At 43.0% G+C, this 20,421-nt stretch overlaps 1 protein-coding gene across 5 annotated transcripts in view; it reads left to right on the forward strand.

Moving 5' to 3' along the window:
• Positions 1–20,421, forward strand: part of KLHL29 (kelch like family member 29) — a 917,635-nt gene that overhangs the window by 161,954 nt on the left and 735,260 nt on the right. The gene's annotated exons all lie outside the window — the stretch shown is intronic.

Genomic DNA, 20,421 nt, shown 5'->3' on the forward strand with positions numbered 1-20,421 from the left:
ATATATTATAAAAATATTTAGCACATGGTTATGGATCTCTTAAGAGCTGTTGCAGAACATTTAATTTCGAAGCAGACTATTGCACAATCATTGAGGTTGCAGCACCTGCTATTCATTCCCTGTCAGTTCTTCTGCCTGTGGCATTGCTCAGCACAAGGCAGCATGCTTTAAACATGCCTTATTCTTCCCTAAATGTCCTAATAAAAATATATATGTATATGTGACAGGGAAATGGGGATGTAGGCTGTAGGGGCAGGTAAGAGGTGATGACATCACTCAGGGGGTGGGGTTAGACTAGATCCAGCTACTCCTCCTAAGACAGCAGAGGATGATGCATTGTCTTGAAAGAGAGGGAAGAGTCAGGGAGCTGCTGAGACAACATCACACTGACAATGAAAGGACTTCACAACTTCCTGTTAGGAGTGACTCATGCAGAAGCATGCTGAAGCCAGTACAATTTGTGATAACATTATATTAGTAAGTGGGGTCATACTTTTATTAAAATAGATTTTGTAATAATGGAATACCCCTTTAAAGGCGTACTCCACCCCTAGACATCTTATGCAAAGGATAGGGGATAAGATGTCTGATCGCGGGGGTCTCGCTGCTGGGGACCCCCGGGATCTTGGCTGCAGCATCCCGCTGTCATTACTGCACATAACAAACTTGCCCCCCTTAATGCAAGTCTATGGGAGGGATCGTGACGGCTGCCACGCCCCCTCCCATAGACTTGTATTAAGGGGCAGGCCGTGACGTCGCCAGGGGCGGAGCCGTGACATCTCGATGCTCCAGCCCCTGTATCGCTCGTCATTACGCACAGAGCGAGATTGCTCTGTGCAGTAATGGGGTGCTGCAGCGAAGATCCAGCAGCGGGACCCCCGCCATCAGACATCTTATCCCCTATCCTTTGAATAGGGGAAAAGATGTCTAGGGGTGGAGTTCCCCTTTAAGTTTTATAGTCCACCTTAGCACGTTAAAGATGGTGTCAAACCTGCAGCCTGTGGGTCTCTTTTTTTTTGCAGTTTTTAGGGTATATTGAGTTTTGTAATTTTGGAGCCGCTAAATAGTCACAATTTGGATGTACCTCAAATAGAATAGCCCACATTTTCTGCTGCTGAATAGTAATGTAGCATTCTGTTCTCTCCTCTTGATGTTAAATGCGTGATCCACTGAACTGAACATGCACTCACCCTGGGAGAATTAAGAGCCTTGTTGAAATGTATTCAGCCTGACAAAACCTGGCAGCTACGTTGGCACGAAGGGGGTGGCTTGATGAAACCCCATAGCCACTAAGGCACTAGAAAGCACTTTGCGGCCCAAGCCTGTGCGTGGCTTCCATTCTTTTTTTTTTATTCTGTGAAGAATTTGACCTGGCACAAAGCTTTATCATGCAAATGCATCACACAAAAGGCGTCTGTTCGGCCTGTGTTTATACAAAAACGGTGGGAGGCTTGTCCGCTGTGTAGGACTTAGGGTCGACACAAAAGACTTGGAATGTCACAAACAAGCATTCTTATAGACTTCCTAAAAATGGGCTGGGGGGGTCACATTAACCATACGGTGAAAGGCACAAAAACAGATGCCATCAGGGAACATTGATAATGCCCATTGTTACCAACAAGAAGCGTGGGTAATGCCCAGTACTACTGAAGGGCAAGAATTAAGACATTAGAATTTATGAACCTGTTGAACTCTATTATTATTTTTTTTTTCTATTATTGTGATTAGAGGAAACCAGATGAACGCAATACAGAAAGCTTTATTCTGGGCTATATAAAAGATTTAGATGGTGTCTGGTGTTGCAGTTTGACCCTGTTTACTTGAATGGTGTCTGGCTGTAATTTCAGACACAACTAATGGTGCTGTTTCGGAAAGAAAAAGAAAAAAAGGAATTATATTTAATCCTGGACAATAAGAGACAATAATAGTCTGCTAACCCCATACTTATAATAGACTGCAGTCAGTGTCTCTATGCTTAAAGACATTGCACTTTACACATTATAAAACTGCTTTTTTGTTAGCAGCTAAAGAATAAAACTGGTGGGGCTGAGCTTTAGCTACGCCTCCTCCCTCCCTTATACCACCCTACTTTGACTGATTGATTGACTTAAAGGGCTGGAAGCCGAGCCCTGTACATCAACCATGCAGGGCGAGAGGGAGAGGGTGGAGCCGCTGCTGCAGCTCAGCACCATTTATACTAATCCTGAAGACTTCATAAAAACAGATTATTTTTATAGATTTGTAGATTTCTCTCTGTTTATAGAGAAATGCTATAAGAACGTAAAGGGGTACTCCAATGGAAAACATTTTTATTTAAATCAACTGGTGCCAAAAAGTTAAACAGATTTGTAAATTACTTCTATTAAAAAATCGTAATCCTTCCAATAGTTATTAGCTTCTGAAGTTTAGTTGTTGTTTTCTGTCTAACTGCTCTCTGATGACTCACGTCCCGGGAGCTGTCCAGCTCCTATGGGGTTATTCTCCCATCATGCACAGCTCCCGGAACGTGACATCACCATTGAGCAGTTAGACAGAAAACTTCAGAAGCTAATAACTATTGGAAGGGTTAAGATTTTTTAATAAAAGTAATTTACAAATCTGTTTAACTTTCCGGAGCCAGTTGATATGAATAAAAAAAGGTTTTGCCTGGAATACCCCTTTAAAGCTACATTCCTATCTCACAAAGCTACTCCCTATCCACAGGATAGAGCAGTGGTCTTCCACCTGCGGACCTCCAGATGTTGCAAAACTACAACTCCCAGCATGCCCGGACAGCCGTTGGCTGTCCGGGCATGCTGGGAGTTGTAGTTTTGCAACATCTGGACGTCTGCAGGTTGGAGACCACTGGGATAGAGGATTACAAGCTGATTCATAAGGGTATAAGTGCAGGGACCATCACCGATCACGAAAAGATAGGTCAAATGTCCCCTGGAATCAACAGAATCCACTGTGCATGTGCAGCTAGCGCTCCATTTATTATTTGTGGGGCTTTCGAACATTGCCAAGCACTAAGCTTGCCAATGCTTAGAGGCCCCTTAGAGAATGAATGGAGTTAAGGATATGCATGGTGTGGGCTGCTCCATTCATTCCAAGGACAGTTTTCTCCCCATTTTTACTAATGGTAGGTGTCCCAGTGGTCTGACCACCACCGATCAACTTGTTATCCCCAATCTTGTCCATAAGGGATAACTTTTTATAATAGAAATGAAAAGGCTGGCCATACCCATCATATAGCTGTTGGCCAGATGTTCATTTTACCCATGGTTCTCTCTCCCTATTGTTCTATACATATGCATACTCAGCTCGGCTAAGCATGAAAACAGTAGAAAGCAGTTGGCAGGATCCTATGGTGGCAGCTTATCTTATCAAAGAACAAAAAGATTGGGCACTGAAATCTTACATGTGTGGTGGCCCAGTACAGGAGTTGCACCCCTGTACCCTTACTGCCCTGTCAGGCAGCCTGCATACAGTGACCCCTGGGACCCCTTACACCTGTTCCCCTTGTTCCTGTGCTTCTATGTTATGCTGTGTGATGTATATAAAATGTGTTATAGCTTTAAGAACAGTTGACATGTGATTAACCTGTTTTGTCATGTGATTGTAACCAAGTGAGGTATTAGTGACCATGTGACCTAAGGGTGACCAATGGGACCCCTCAACGTCTCCCCCATATAAGCCTCTGCTCTCTCTTAGTCTTTGCTGAGGAACAGTGAGGCCAAGTCCTAGGTGTGTGTCTGGAGTCCAGAGGAGGCCTAAAGTCTGTCAAGCAGCCACAGATTCTCAAGTCCATTGCCCCACGGGTCAAGTCAAAGCCTGGTAAGCTACAGAAGGGGTGAACTCAGTCATAGTCTGTCATAGTCAAGTCAGTCCAAGTGATCCTGTCTCAAGTCAGCGTGGCCTGCATCAAAATTGTCCAAGTCCACTATAAGTCCCAGCAAGCCTTAACCTCTTAAGGACGCAGGGCGTATGGATACGCCCTGCATCCCGAGTCCTTAAGGACGCAGGGCGTATCCATACGCCCGTGGGAATTCCGGCCCCCACCGCTAGCCGGTTGGGGACCGGAGCCGGATGCCTGCTGAAATCGTTCAGCAGGCATCCCGGCATATCGCCCAGGGGGGTCATTATGCCCCCCCATGTCGGCGATCGCCGCAGATCGCTGGACAATTCAGTCCAGCGATCTGCGGCAATTCCGGGTCAATCGGGTCTCCAGTGACCCGGTGACCCGGAATTACTGGCTGTTCGGGGCCGTCTCTGACGGCCCCGAACAGCCAGAGCCTGCAGGGGTGAGGTGGCACTGGTGCCACCTCACGATCGCCCTGATTCGTCGGCCGGATTACCGGCCGACCAATCAGGGCACCTGCTGCGGGCGTCACTCCCGCACCGGCTCCGCCCCTCTTCCGGAGGGCGTGAGCGGGTGCGGGAAGACGACCCCGGGTGCTGGGGACCCCGATCCCCGGCGTCCATGTTGGGATCGGGGCCCCAGGAGCGACGGCAGCGGCGAGGGACAGTCTGCGATGGAGCAGCAGCAGGAGGTGAGTTACAGCCTCCTGCTGTTGCTTAGCAACAGCTCCCAGCATGCAAAAAGGGCATGTTGGGAGCTGTAGTTATGCAACAGCAGGAGGCAGACCACCACAACTCCCAGCATTCCCTTATGGGCATGCTGGGACTTATGGTTTTGCAACAGCTGGAGGCACATTATTTCTATGGAAAAGTGTACCTTCAGCTGTTGTATAACTACAACTCCCAGCTTGCACAAACAGCTAAAGTGCATGCTGGGAGTTGTAGTGGTGCATCTGCTGGTTGCATAACTACAACTCCCAGCATGCCCGTTGGCTGTCGGTGACTGCTGAGAGTTGTAGTTTTGCAACAGCTGAAGGCACACTGGTTGTGAAACTTCGAGTTTTTTTTTTTTACCTAACTCAGTGTTTCACGACCGGTGTGCCTCCAGCTGTTGCAAACTACAACTCCCAGCAGTCACCTTACACCATGCACCGTACATGCTGGGAGTTGTAGTTTTGCAACAGCTGGAGGCACACTGGTTTTGAAACACTGAGTAAGGTCACAAACTCCGTGATACATAACCAGTGTGCCTACAGCTGTTGCAAAACTAAAACTCTCAGCATGTACAGTCTGTCAGCGCATGCTGGGAGTTGTAGTTATGCAACAGCTGGATGTCCCCCCCAATGTGAATGTACAGGGTACACTCACATGGGCGGAGGATTACAGTAGGTATCGGGCTGCAAGTTTGAGCTGCAGCAAATTTTCTGCAACAGCTCAAACTGCCAGCGAGAAACTACTGTGAACCCCCCGCCCGTGCGACTGTACCCTAAAAACACTACACTACACTACCACAAAATAAAATAAAAAGTAAAAAACACTACATATACACATACCCCTATACAGCCCCCCTCCCCTCCCCAATAAAAATGAAAAACGTCTGGTACGCCATGGTTTCCAAAACGGAGCCTCCAGCTGTTGCAAAACAACAACTCCCAGTATTGTCGGACAGCCGTTGACTGTCCAGGCATGCTGGGAGTTTTGCAACAGCTGGAGGCCCCCTGTTTGGGAATCACTGGCGTAGAATACCCCTATGTCCACCCCTATGCAATCCCTAATTTAGCCCTCAAATGCGCATGGCGCTCTCACTTTGGAGCCCTGTCGTATTTCAAGGCAACAGTTAAGGGTCACATGTGGGGTATTGCCGTACTCGGGAGAAAGAGGGCTTCAAATTTTGGGGGGTATTTTCTGCTTTTACCCTTTTTAAAAATGTAAAGTTTTTGGGAAAAGAAGCATTTTAGGTAAACATTTTTTAATTTTTTTTTACATATGCAATAGTCGTGAAACGCCTGTGGGGTATTAAGGTTCACTTAACCCCTTGTTACATTCCCCGAGGGCTCTAGTTTCCAAAATGGTATGCCATGTGGGTATTTTTTGCGGTCCTGGCACCATAGGGGCATCCTAAATGCGGCATGCCCCCAGAGCAAAATTTGCTTTCAAAAAGCCAAATGTGACTCCTTCTCTTCTGAGACCTGTAGTGCGCCAACAGAGCACTTTTCACCCCCATATGGGGTGTTTTCTGAATCGGGAGAAATTGGGCTTCAAATTTTGGGGGGTATTTTCTGCTTTAACCCTTTGTATAAATGTAAATTTTTTGGGAAACCAAGCATTTTAGGTAAATTTTTTTATTTTTTTTTACATATGCAAAAGTCGTGAAATACCTGTAGGGTATTAAGGTTCACTTTACCCCTTGTTACATTCCCCGAGGGGTCTAGTTTCCAAAATGGTATGCCATGTGGTTTTTTTTTGCTGTCCTGGCACCATAGGGGATTCCTAAATGCGGCATGAGACCTGTAGTGCGCCAGTAGAGCACTTTTCACCCCCATATGGGGTGTTTTCTGAATCGGGAGAAATTGGGCTTCAAATTTTGGGGTGTATTTTCTGCTATTACCCTTTTTAAAAATGTAAAACTTTAGGGAAACCAAGCATTTTAGGTAAAAAAATTTTTTTTTTTTTTTACATATGCAAAAGTCGTGAATCATCTGTGGGGTATTAAGGTTCACATTACCCCTTGTTACGTTCCCCGAGGGGTCTAGTTTCCAAAATGGTATGCCATGTGGGGTTTTTTGCAGTTCTGGCACCATAGGGGCTTCCTAAAGGTGACATGCCCCCCAAAAACCATTTGACGCTCCTTCCCTTCTGAGCCCTCTACTGCGCCCGCTGAACAATTAACATGGACATATGAGGTATGTGCTTACTCGAGAGAAATTGGGTTTCAAATACAAGTAAAAATTTTCTCCTTTTTACCCCTTGCAAAAATTCAAAAATTGGGTCTACAAGAACAAGCGAGTGTAAAAAATTAAGATTGTGTATTTTCTCCTTCACTTTGCTGCTATTCCTGTGAAACCCGTAAAGGGTTAAAACGCTTACTGAATGTCATTTTGAATACTTTCGGGGGTGCAGTTTTTATAATGGGGTCATTTATGGGGTATTTCTAATATGAAGACCCTTCAAATCCACTTCAAACCTGAACTGGTCCCTGAAAAAAAGCGAGTTTCAAAATTTTGTGAAAAATTGGAAAATTGCTGCGGAATTTTGAAGCCCTCTGGTGTCTTCCAAAAGTAAAAACTCATCAATTTAATGATGCAAATATAAAGTAGACATATTGTATATGTGAATAAAAAAAAAAATTATTTTGAATATCCATTTTCCTTACAAGCAGAGAGCTTCAAAGTTAGAAAAATGCAAAATTTTCAAATTTTTCATCAAATTTTGGGATTTTTCACCAAGAAAGGATGCAAGTTACCAAAAATTTTTACCACTACGTTAAAGTAGAATATGTCACGAAAAAACAATCTCGGAATCAGAATGATAACTAAAAGCATCCCAGAGTTATTAATGTTTAAAGTGGCAGTGGTCAGAATTGCAAAAAATGGCCGAGTCCTTAAGGTGAAAAAGGGCTCAGTCTTTAAGGGGTTAAGGTCTCTGAAGTCACTGGTCACCTCTTTGGCCTAGCCAAGCTGTATAAACTGTTACACCTATCTGACTCTTGGCATCAGAGTCATTATTTGCCCCTGTGCCTAGTCCAGGATCCAGCAGTATTCCTTTGGGTATTCTGCGGCCTGGTTGCATCTAGTGTAGGTGTGCACATACTGTATGCATGTGTCCTTTTGTTATATAGAGTAGTGAACAGCACCTAACTCTCCTATAGATAGTTTCCTCATTTCTAGATTTACGGAAAGTACAAGAAGTTCTCCTTGGAGCAATCCTCCACATACCAGTCCAATGCCCAGATGCTCGGTTACAGCTGGGGGCTATACTTATTTCTTAAACTTCTGGTTCTCATGTTCAGTTCAGTGTCAGGTCATGTCAAAATCCAGCAAGTGATGACTTTCCCAGTTGTGTTGGCACTAACGTCTCAAGGATGAAAAGAGAGAAAACCTGCCAGCGCAGGCCCTAAATGTTGCACTGGATGTCTTTAAGCACATTTAGAAATAAAAAGTCGATGTTAATACGTTTTATAGCAGGGCTTTATGTAAGAGTTTATTTAAGCAGGTGCACAAATCTGTGCCAGGGAATATGCATACCACATCTGTGCCAGGATAGGGTAGATCAGCAGGGAAGTGTAGTACTAGTAGTCTCATGCGGCGTATTTGCATTTTAGGTTGTTGTTGGTGGTTCTGTTTTTTTTTTTTAGAAAATCTTTGCAGATTATGGTGAAACTATTCTTCTATAAACAAGTAAATAAGTGAATGAATGGGAGAGCACTTACCACTACTGGCATCTTCTGTAGCTTCATTACATTGGACAGACTTGCGGGGAGGCATTCACAGTGCCACTAGGGGCACTAGAGGCAACAGTCTTTTCGTGCGTAAGAACGCACTTCTTATGGCCTCTGAGCGCTCCGTCACGTCTGTGAATGTCCCCCTGCAAGTCTGTCCAATGTGACAAAGGTACAGAAGATGCCAGTAGCAGTAAATGCCCTCCCATTTCTTTGCTCGTTTTATTAAATGCAATCTATGCTTTTTTGGATACAAGCACTCATAGTCTGACTGTATTATGGTAGATCTGGCTGCTGTCCGGGCTGTCTCCACAGTCAGGATCTATAAATGACTGGCGGTATTGTGGACACTGTGTACTCCCGACACCTCTACTTTTTCATATACAGTTGAATATACGATTTAACACAGTGGAGTATGCCTGCTCCTATCATGAGACATTTCGAAAATCCCAACACTATGGCCCAGATTTACTAAAACTGTCTCATTCTGTTCACAGTGTAGACTTAGACAGACAGACTTCAAATATGCCAGATTTATCAAAGTGACTGATAAATCTGGTAAATCTGTACTCTGACTTGTTAATCCCATTGTTAGTTTGTGCATCTTAAACCAGAATCATGCACAAAAATTTTGGCACATTTTTGGATTTCTACAGACCACACCCCTTTACAGAGGCTTCCCTTGTTGAACTTGGCGAAGAGGTGTAAAAAAAAGTCATAATAAATGTGGTGCAAAGTCATGCGCACTAGTTTCAGCACCAAAATTGTGGCCCATTTGCAATATTTGTACACATGAGGTTTTCCAGATTCCATTTTATGACTAATGGGGTAGTGTGACTGCTTAAGGAGACCCCCACACTGGTGTGTGGAGTCTTACCAGCCGTGCAATGCTCCATGGGAAAAAGTATGCAAAGTAGCTCTCCTCCCGAAAGAAAATAACTTACCCTACATTGCCACCTACTGGAGGTAGCTTCTAGAATCAAATCTTAAACGTGATTGGGGATTAAATGCCAAGCCACAATCTGTCCCAGAAGGGAAAGATACCCATCTGTCTTTTGCCCCTCATCAGTACAGAGCAGGTTGTTGGCTGTGCAGGTGAGTGGCTTTTAACATGGGATTAAAGAGCTAGGCTGTCTCCTTGAAGAGACAAAAGAATGTAAGGATTATATTAGAGCCCTGCTTTGAGATTGGTATCCTGCGGGACCCGCAGGACCCAATAAAAAACTTGCAGACGTGGGCAATAATGAGGTTGTTGCGGGCGGGAATAGGCGGTCAAAGAACATACTGCGGGTCCAGCAAAATCCTGTGCAGTCCCACAAACCTCTACAATGCTACAAAGGGGTGATAAAATGGCACAAGGGGGTGATGAAATGGCACAAGGGGGTGATGAAACAGGTGGTACTATTTCTAAAAGCTGTGACAAAATGTTTGAGGGAGCGGGCAGGAGTGGAACACACCTTGCAGGAGCATACGGTAATCATCAGAAATCCAGTGGGATCAGGACTAAGAAAACAGACCCACGTGGGGCTATAGATTATATGCAAAGACAGAATCTCGTCAAGAAGGGGAACTACCTCTATGTGGCTATATAAGTTGTTTTTGTTTCTGTAGGAGAACTACTTTGAATACAGATCCAACTCGAAACAGTCGAAAGTTTTCCACATGAGCTTTCCAAATGACAGGGCAGTAAAATATACCAACAGAGTCTTCAGCTCACCTCACAATGGTCTTGCGCGGATCCTCAGCTTGGCCCAGCCTGATACGTAGTAGTGTGAAGAAATATGTTCCGGATCCAGCAATTCCATAAAACATCAATTTTTTTTGTCATACAAAGCATAAAAAATCTTGTAAGATAGCACTCACGACACACCACCTAGCCATTGACACGCTGCATCATTGACGGGTTTCGAGCGCATGCGCTCGAAACACGTCCATGTTGCAGTGTATCACTGGCTAGGTGGTGTGTCGTGAGTGCTATCTTACAAGATTTTTTATGCTTTGGATTACAAATAAAATTGATGTTTTATGGAATTGCTGGATCCAGAATATATTTCTTCACACTACTAAATAAAATATACCACATCCTAATATTATGGAGTTTGCAAAACCCTAATACAATGGAATTGGTAGATTGCAACACAATACAGTTCCAGACTCTCCCGTGCTGTACAGCACCATGATGACCGCTTGTTATTCTCTATGTCTCACAGATGTATCAAATACCGCATCCTTCCTCAAGACATTGTCCAACTCTGTTCTTCCAGTCCTAAGATCCTATGGAAAATGCAATATGTAAGATATAAAGAGAAAAAGAAGGGAACGTGCCCCTAGTGAAGTACAGTCAAACAATCGTATGGGAAAAAAAGGTGTGAAATCTCACTCACCATGTAATGTTAAGCTCAGAGCACAACACCTTTATTGGCATGTAGAGTGGGTCTTTGGGTCCTGCATCTCGCAATCCCTCCGAACACTCCCTGGAGTCATCGGTAGTATAAGTTGCAAATAGGAAAAAGGCATTTTTCTTGTAGTGCTGGTCCAGGTTGGGTTTTAAAAAGACCTGGTTTTTTGAAAGGTATAATCGGGTGGCATTTATTACAAGCACATCAACGCGTTTCTGGCCCAGAGTGGGCCCTTCATTAGGACAAGGTGCTACCCGATTATACCTTTCAAAAAAACCTGGTCTTTTTAAAACCCAACCTGGTCCAGCACTGCAAGAAAAATTCCTTTTTCCTATTTGCAACAATGGAAAATGCAATGACGCATTACTATAAACATTCCAAAGTTGTTGAAATGTATTTAAGATCTAGAGAGTCCCACAACACGTCACGGAGGTTAGCGGTAGCACAAGCACTCAGTCACTCCACTACATGCAGGATCAGATGAGCCTTCTGTTTCCCAAGAAATGGGGACGTCTCCTCTGCGGAAGGTGTTGTTATGACAAGCTTAACCAAACAGTAAGAAGCAACCATGTCAGTAGCAGAAAATATATCCACATACATATTTCCTATGTACGCCCACCACATTCCTGAGCTATGCTGTTCTCACTACACGATTTTCCAGCAAGTTTTCTAGAGGGAATATGAAGAGCGAAAGGCCAAAAGAAAGTTTTACTGTGTGTCAAGAATTGAGTTTCTATTGATTTTTGTATACACTTTATTAAACGTTTAATGGGATTTCGAGCATAATGTGTTTTTCAACCCTTGGGTCTAATATTAATGCGCAAATGTATCAAATAATTTGTGCCGTAGTGGATTGTACTTTCATGGGGTGTCAGTACGTCTGTTCTTCCATTCAGTTCCAGCATTTGGATTCTATCTATCTCGTACCTTCTCCTGTTAGTATTGGGATGGTCCAAACAATACACGGAGCAGTTATTGCAAAACTAGAAGTGTTATACTTGGATATAACAAACTCCGAAAATGTTAACGCCAGGAGGAAGCAGGTAAAGCCCTTCATTTTACTGGCGGCCTGAACATAATCTGTCAATTTGTTGGAGTGTGGAAAAATAAAAAAAACCTTACATAAACCCTAGAAGTCTATGGAAGCTCCGTGACAATAGAGACTTCATTAGAATGGAATACAATGCCAACCACTTAATTGTTAATCTAGTTAGGATCAGACCATTGAAAGCCTGTGTATGTTCTTTTGGAGTATTATTTGCATTGTTCGTTCTCAAGTAACCTTGCTCTATTCTCCACAACCATGAGAACAGCTCATTCCTGATTTTCAAGCACTTTTTTCAGGATTTTGTTGCTCAGAACATAATCCTGCTCAAAATGCTTGTTTGTTGCTTGTTCAGGAATCTCACAAGTTCGAAATATTAGATGACCTAAAATGTAACACAGAATATTGAGGTCACCGACCTGTTCCCTCTTGTGGTCCCCCTGAAGGAAACAATAAATAAAAACAATAATGGCACAATAATAATAATCACTGTACACGGATACCAATGTTTATAAGGGGTGCATTTATGGCACTGTTTATAGAAAGTGTGATGATGGCACTGTTTATAGGGGTGCAATGATGGCACTGTTTATAGGGGTGCAATGATGGCGCTGTTTATAGGGGTGCAATGATGGCACTGTTTATAGGGGTGCAATAGTGGCACTGTTTATAGGGGTCCAATGATGGCACTGTTTATAGGGGTGCAATGATGGCACTGTTTATAGGGGTGCAACGATGGCACTGTTTATAGGGGGGCACTGATGGCACTGTTTATAGGGGTGCAATGATGGCACTGTTTATAGGGGTGCACTGATGGCACTGTTTATAGGGGTGCAATGATGGCACTGTTTATAGGGGTGCAATGATGGCACTGTTTATAGGGGTGCAATGATGGCACTGTTTATAGGGGTGCAATGATGGCACTGTTTATAGGGGTGCAATAGTGGCACTGTTTATAGGGGTGCAATGATGGCACTGTTTATAGGGGTGCAATGATGGCACTTTTTATAGGGGTGCACTGATGGCACTGTTTATAGGGGTGCAATGATGGCACTGTTTATAGGGTTGCAATGGTGGCATTGTTTATAGGGGTGCAATGATGGCACTGTTTATAGGGTTGCAATGGTGGCATTGTTTATAGGGGTGCAATGATGGTACTGTTTATATTTGTGCACTGATGGCACTGTTTATAGGGGTGCACTGATGGCACTGTTTATAGGGGTGCACTGATGGCACTGCTTATAGGGTTGAACTGATGGCACTTTTTATAGGGGAGCAAGGATGACACTGTTTATAGGGGTGCACTGATGGCACTTTTTATAGGGGTGCAATGATGGCACTTTATAGGAGTGCACTGATGGAACTGTTTATAGGGGTGAACTGATGGCACTTTTTATAGGGGTGCACTGATTGCACTGTTTATAGGGGTGCACTGATGGCACTATTTATAGGAATTGGACTGATGGCACTCTTTATAGGGGTACACTGATGGCACTGTTTATAGGAGTTGGACTAATGGCACTGTTTAAAGAGGGGTGGACTGATGACACTGTTTTAAGAGGGGACAATTGATTGATTAATTGGGTGTGCACTGATGGCACTGTTTTTAGGAGGTGGACTAATGGCAGTATTTATCGGAGGTAAACTAATGGCACTGATTATTGGGGTTGCACTGGTGGCACTGTTTATAGGAGTTCACTGGTGGCACTGTTTTATAGGAGTTCACTGGTGGCACTGTTTATTGGAGTTCACTGGTGGCACTGTTTGTAGGAGTTCACTGGTGGCACTGTTTATTGGAGTTTACTGGTAGCACTGTTTATAGGAGTTCACTGGTGGCACTGTTTATAGGAGTTCACTGGTGGCACTGTTTATTGGAGTTTACTGGTGACACTGTTTATAGGTGTTCACTGGTGGCACTGTTTATAGGAGTTTACTGGTGGCACTGTTTATAGGAGTTCACTGGTGGCACTGTTTATAGGAGTTTACTGGTGGCACTGTTTATAGGAGTTCACTGGTGTCACTGTTTATAGGAGTTTACTGGTGGCACTGTTTATAGGAGTTCACTGGTGGCACTGTTTATAGGAGTTTACTGGTGGCACTGTTTATAGGAGTTCACTGGTGGCACTGTTTATAGGAGTTTACTGGTGGCACTGTTTATAGGAGTTCACTGGTGGCACTGTTTATAGGAGTTCACTGGTGGCACTGTTTATAGGAGTTCACTGGTGTCACTGTTTATAGAGGTAAACTTCTTATAGGCATAATGTACTGGCACTATTTATGGAGGCACTCTGGAAGCAGTGTCATTTATGGTGGGACACTCTTTTGGCACTGTTTATAAGGGGGCATTCTGTTGACCCTGTTTTAAAGTCGTTTTCTTGCTGTTGGCTAAATACTGTATGTCACATCTCTAATCCCCCACAATAGGCATTCCTATATACTATTCTTTATATTACTATTGATCACTCCTAGTGGAAGAATAGACACAAAACTGAATCTGTCCATAGAATTCCAGCTATTGAGCTCATTCACAATTAACCCTTTAATTGCCCTACACATTATAAATGACTACAAAAGGCTCATACTTACCATTTTAATTTAGATAAATCTACTTGCTCTTGAGCCTAGAAGCGTTAAGCCCGTAGCTAAGTCGCCTTGATTGAAATTCTCAGCAGGTGAGTATTGAGCGTGGTGCGCTAGGGCGAGGGTGTGCGTAATTTACAGACATGCATATGTTTTCATTAGCTGAAAGGTCATCTTCAAGGTGAGATCCGGTGTAACCTATTTTATGTATGTTAAATGGAGTTGGCTGTTTCACGCATCACTTACTGTCCCCGCTCGGCTCTCTATCAGCATTACTCTTTTCAAGTGCGTAAATGATGAGAAGACAAAGTAGCCATGTCCTGTGCACTGTCACCACAAAAAATGACCGGTAGAGAAATTCAGACTAAGGAATTGTTATACAGATATTAAAGGATATTTATATTTTTAGAACCATTTTTTTATTGCTCCGGTGCATCTAGAATAAAAAGAAAACATCTGCTTAAAGTCTTGATTAAATTTTTTTGTCTGGTTTAGTGCATACAGCAGTGTTTCCCAACCAGGGTGCCTCCAGCTGCTGCAAAACTACAACTCCCAGCATGCCCAGACAGCCGTTGGCTGTCCGGGCATGCTGGGAGTTGTAATTTTGCAACAGCTGGAGGCACCCTGGTTGGGAAACACTGGCATACACTTCCTATGCAGATCTGTGTGTCTCCGTAACTACAGACTACACACAAACTCTGCATGCACTCTAACCTTAAAGAAGCACTCCAGTTTTGGGGTTATGTAGGGAAGTATAGATTATTCTCAGAGAATAAAGTAGATGTTCTTGTTTATGCCTTGTGCTTACCTGTTTTTAGTTGATATGGCAGGAATAAGTTAAAGGGGTACTCCAGCGCTAAGACATCTTATCCCCTATCCAAAGGGGTCGCAGGGGTCCCGCCGCTGGGGGGGATGGAGCATAGTGAGTTCACGGCTCCGCCCCCATGTGACATCACGCTCCGCCCCCTCAATGCAAGCCTATGACAGCTGATACGCCCCTCTAATAGACTTGCACTGAGGGGGCGGAGCGTGACGTCACACACGGGGGCGGAGTGGTGATGTCACTATGCTCCGTCCTCTTGGTCGAAATGGACTCAGCCTGAGGACCTCCAGCGGTTCCGGAAGCCTCTAAAGGCGGGTGCTGCATGGTAGATCCAGGGGGTCCCCAGCAGCGGGACCCCGGCCATCTGACATCTTATCCCCTATCCTTTGGAGTACCTCTTTAAGCGCCATATCGGATGCAAATCCATCACTGAGTGGATCTGTATTGCCGCCTACATTTCGAATAAATCCTCTGACTTTGCAGAGAGAGAGAGTGTGTGGTGTTTGATCACTGCACCTGGTCATCTAATCAAGCTGCTGGTGTTGGAGTTCCGCCAGGTGAACTCATTAGACTCATAGGTTGAGGTCGATTCACATCATATGCAGTTTTGATCCTTTTTTTATTTATTATTATTTAAAGTGCATTATATACAGAAATATTGCTATGAGACTAAAGTGATTTGACCTATAGTCACAAGTGAGGTGTTTATACTTAAAGGGTTACTCCGCCCCTAGACATCTTATTCCTTATACAAAGGATAGTGGATAAGATGTCTGATCTTGGGGGTCCCAATGATCTGATCTCAATGCTGCACCCGGCGTTCCTTTAGAGCGCCGGGTTCAGTGCCTGAGGCTCGTGACGTGACGGGCATGCCCCTTCAACGCAAGTCTATGGGAGGGGACGTCATGGCCATCAGGCCCCCTCCCATAGACGTGACGTCACGTGCAGGGCTCTAAACAAACGTCAGGTACAGCATGGATGTCACAAGCCTCCACCCCACATCGCCAGTCATCTGGCACGGAGCGAAGTTTGCTCCATACACCGGATGTCTGTAGTGCCGTAGCCAAGATCGCTGGGGTCCAGCTACTGGGGATCAGACATCTTATCCTCTAACCAAAGGAGGGGGCGGATTACCCCTTTAACTTCTTCTTAGGTAGTAAAAAAGGAACAGATGGAAGGGAATTATACATGACTTCAGGATCAGAGTTAGTTGGGTGTCTATAGCTATGGAGATACATAGCTTTGCGTGGGAGTTGTTTGCGTGAAACGGTCAGAGATTTTTGAGCTACATTATTTGCAAAGCTACTTTTTATTTAAGATGCAATAAAGTAAAAGCGAACCTGTTGGCATATAGTTTTTTTTTAGACTGGATTTCTTTCCTTGTGTGAATGCAGCGTCGCACTACAATCATCGCTGGATGATTTTTAACCAGATTTCCATCTTTAACCAGATTTCTTTAGAACAAATCTAAATTGTGATGTAAATAGAGCCATAATTCGACACTGAAATTAGATCAACTGCATGTGTTCCATTGGGGCTTATTTTATACAGTTTTATCTCTGAATGTGATTTTACTGTAATGTAACAAAGACAAGACTATGAGTTGTGCGCACTATGTGCGATTCACCACAAGGCTGCACTTGAGATGTATTAGAGACTCATACAAGGTCACGTTCTATGTCCACTTTACAGTAAATTATTGGAATATTTCCTTTACGTTTCATGCCATTCCATTTGGCAGACAGCTTTTTACAATGGATTTTGCGTAGTGCTTATGTAATTCCAGCTATAGTCCACTAGAAGAATTGGGCTCCTTCTCCTATCCTTGGTTCCAGGGCGCTATTCATATGATTAGGGGTTAAAATACATATAACAGAAACTCAAGACCAATGAACGTGAAACAGAGTAAATAACAGACTGCTATAGAGGGAGGGAGGTACCAGGTAAGTACCGTTGTCATCAGTGTCACCTGCACTACCTGTCAGAACTGTGCAAGTGACACTGGTGACAGATTTCCTTTAAGGACTGTCCAACTAAGTATGCACCTCTGCTGTAATTTGAGACCAACTTTTTCAAATTACTTTTGACCAACTGAGTGGACCCAAATTTTGATGCATTTGTGGCATTGCAGATAAGGTCATGCCCCTTTCAGTTCCTGTTCCTTGCCAGTTTAGGCAAAGAGTCTGTAAAAAATGTGTCTAAATTGTCAAGTGCAATTTTGGTGCATTTGACAAAATATTGACACAACAGCCTTAGTAAATCTTTTTTTTTTCTGACATTTTTAGGCATATTTTTTTTTTTTAAATGTTAGGACAAATAATGCTTTTAAGTCTATAGCAAAATATTGAATGGTCTATGTTATTGACATTTTCTTAATTTTTTTTTATAAATAAATATGCCATAAGTATGGTGAGTTTTTTTGGTTTTTTTAGCCTTTTTTTCCCTGTAGACTTTAAAAAGCCGGGAAAAACAAAAAACAGGTACAAAATGGCCCTCATTTACTAAGAAAATCGGGTTGTAAGTCTATGTTGCTTTCTTACCCGACTGCTTTTTCCCCCTGGTATTTATTATTATGTCGCATCCTGTTTGTCGCACGTGGGTTTTGTAGGTTTTGGTTTCCAACTCCTCTGAGCTGTCGGGAAAAAATCCACAACAATACAACAAATTCGGGTTGGAAACCTTAATAAATACGTGGGAAAGCTCAGAAATGTCGGGTAACGCCCCTTTTTCGGGTTTGGGAGAATCCACATCTGGTCCGTCGGGAAAAAATGTCACATCGTGTCGCAGACTGGCGCACGATGTCTGCGACAAGGCGCAGACAAAGATGCGACAAAAAAACCCGACAAAAGAGGTCGGGTTTAGAATAGTAAATGAGGGCCAATGTAGTATAAAGATTCTATGTAGAGATAAACTATTGGGGTTAATATGTTAAAACAGGATTTATTATGTATTTACTAATATTAAAGGGGTACTCCGGTGAAAACAACTGGTGGCAGAAAGTTAAACGTATTTGTAAATTACTTCTATTAAAAAAATTGTAATCCTTCCTGTACTTATTAGCTGCTGAATACTACAGAGGAAATTCTTTTCTTTTTGGAATGCTCTCTGATGACATCACGAGCACAGTTCGCTCTGCTGATGTTATTATAATAACGCTTTATTTATTGTTGTCCTTAGTGGGATTTGAACCCAAGTCCCCAGCACTGTAAGGCAGCAGTGCAAACCACTGAGCCACCATGCTGCCCTTAGCATACATCTGCTATGCATGGTTGCTAAAATGGACAGAGATGTCAGCAGAGAGCACTGTGCTCGTGATGTCATCAGTGTTCCAAAAAGAAAGGAATTTCCTCTGTAGCATTTAGCAGCTAATAAGTACTGGAAGGATTAAGATTTTTTAATAGAAGTAATTTACAAATGTGTTTAACTTTCTGCCACCAGTTAATTTAAAAGAAAAGAGGTTTTCACCGGAGTACCCCTTTAACTATTTATGCAATAGTATTTGGGCTAAACCACAATCTTTTTGTTTAAAATACCTTCAAATCATTGTTGGGACATTATATTAAGCATTGCAAAGCTTAGACTGTTTGTATTAGGCGTATTACAATATTAAAGGGGTACTTCAGTGGAAAACTTTTTTTTTAAATGAACTGGCGCCAGAAAGTTAAACAGGTTTGTAAATTACTTCTATTTAAAAATCTTAATCCTTTCAGTATTTATTAGCAGCTGTATACTACAGAGGAAATTCTTTTCTTTTTGAATTTCTTTTTTGTCTTGTCCACAGTGCTCTCTGCTGACACCTCTGTCTGTGTCAGGAACTGTCCAGAGCAGCATAGGTTTGCTATGGGGATTTTCTTCTGCTCTGGACAGTTCCTGATACAGGCATCAGGTGTCAGCAGAGAGCACTGTGGACAAGACATGGATTGGGATCTACAGTTTACGTCCCCTTTAATGACCTGAAATCAAAATTGTTCTATTTTAATTAAAGTCTTTCTCCAGATTTGCAGTTAAGGGAGTTTTATTGGTGACATAACTTTTTGTCACATCTGCACTTGCAGTATTATCAGCAAAACCGTAGCTGAATCTGTCACACTTGATCTGCTGACGTGCTTTTTTTTTTTTTTTTTTTAGCCTCTAGTAATAGAATCAAAATGGAAATGTTAACATTCTCAAAGCAGCCGGGGTAATTATACGTAGTGGTTAACGTATTTCTTTTTCCACTAATGGACCGGCGTGGACGGTGAGCACACTGAGGTATTAATACAACCTTTGAAGAGTAGATTAGGATCAGTAAAATAGTTGCTGCGCTAACCTAACTGTGTCACCTTCCCAATTAACATGCCGCAGTGTAAGCCATGAATTTGTGTTTGCTACTATTGCTTTATTATTGGCGGTAATTAATGGGCATACAGTAGCAATCTTCACAAACACATCAGGTTGGTTTATTTATAAAGCAGCTCACAGCACCCATTAATGCTATTATCTCCGGCACTGCTATGTATTTAAAGTCAGCCTGTCAAATTGATTATGCTTTCTGCTGGCTGCATATTATAGAGCAGTAAGAGCGGAGCAGATTGATATATAGTTTTATGGGAAAACATTTAGTAGAATTTGCTGACTTAAAGGGGTTATCCACCATAAGGTCACTTTAGTACTTACCTGCCAGACAGTAATGGACATGCTAAGAAAGGATCTGTGCTTGTCTTGGCTAAATGGCTGTGTTGTGAGTCCACCATTACGTTGCTGTTTTCTTTTTGTGAAATGGCTATTTCTAGTTGGAATTCCCTCCCCCTAACTACAAGTCCCAGAATCCCTTGTTTGTAAGTGTGAGTTTCTCCCTCCCATACATCAGTCACCCCACCTTTTGCAGCACACCTGAGCTATAATTGCCTGCAGCCCTGTGGAGAATGATCTTCTTTCCACCCAGCGGCCGTTCCACCTAGAGAGGCTCGTGCTGCTCTTCAACCAGTGAAATGATGAGATGACACTCATTTTGTATGCTGTTCGAAATAAACATTGGGGCAAAGATCACAAGAATTGCAAGACCAGCCATCAAACACAGGTACAGACAGTATATTATGAACTACACTAATGGTATAGCCTCTGTAGCATAATTCAAATGAAAAAAAAAAATCCTGGAATACCCCTTTAAATTCCTGTGGATAGTCCTGCACAGTGATTACCAGCTGTCTCTTTATCTACACAATAAGAAAGGCAATCAGTCGTTAGGAGTAATCCCACTCTCTGGACCCCCATTTAAGACAGTAAATCACTAGTTATACTGATTTTATCTCCACAC

Source organism: Hyla sarda, chromosome 3, assembly GCF_029499605.1.
Source record: "Hyla sarda isolate aHylSar1 chromosome 3, aHylSar1.hap1, whole genome shotgun sequence".
Classification (NCBI taxonomy): domain Eukaryota; kingdom Metazoa; phylum Chordata; class Amphibia; order Anura; family Hylidae; genus Hyla; species Hyla sarda.